This window comes from Chiloscyllium plagiosum, chromosome 45 (genome assembly GCF_004010195.1).
Source record: "Chiloscyllium plagiosum isolate BGI_BamShark_2017 chromosome 45, ASM401019v2, whole genome shotgun sequence".
Classification (NCBI taxonomy): Eukaryota; Metazoa; Chordata; class Chondrichthyes; order Orectolobiformes; family Hemiscylliidae; genus Chiloscyllium; species Chiloscyllium plagiosum.
Genome location: NC_057754.1, coordinates 10,824,681 through 10,825,201, shown reverse-complemented (window position 1 = coordinate 10,825,201; position 521 = coordinate 10,824,681).

Here is a 521-nt window from a genome sequence, read left to right as displayed (position 1 = left end):
GTACTCATGCGATTCAGCCAACGTTGTCCATCTCATATGCTGCAGGCAAGGATGCCCTGAGGCATGACACATTGGGGAAACTGAGCAAAGGCTATGGCAACGGATGAATGGGCACCTCACAACAATCAACAGACAGGAGTATTCCGTCCCAGTTGAAGAACTCTTCAGCGGTCCAGAACATTCGACCTTGGACCTTCAGGTGACCATCCTCCAAGGCGGATTTCGGGACAGGTAGCAGCGAAAAGTGGCCGAGCAGAGGCTGATAGCTAAGTTTGGTACCAATAGGGAAGGCCTCAACCGGGACCTTGGGTTCATGTCACACCACAGATGACCACCATTGCACTATTCACAGACACACACACACACAAACACAGGCACTCCTATACACTGACACACACTCCTACAGACACCCACACTCCCACAGACACACACACTCCCACACTCACACATGCACCATCCCACGGACTTAAACACTTTACACTCTCACACATATAAATTCTCTAACAGACACTCCCCACCCC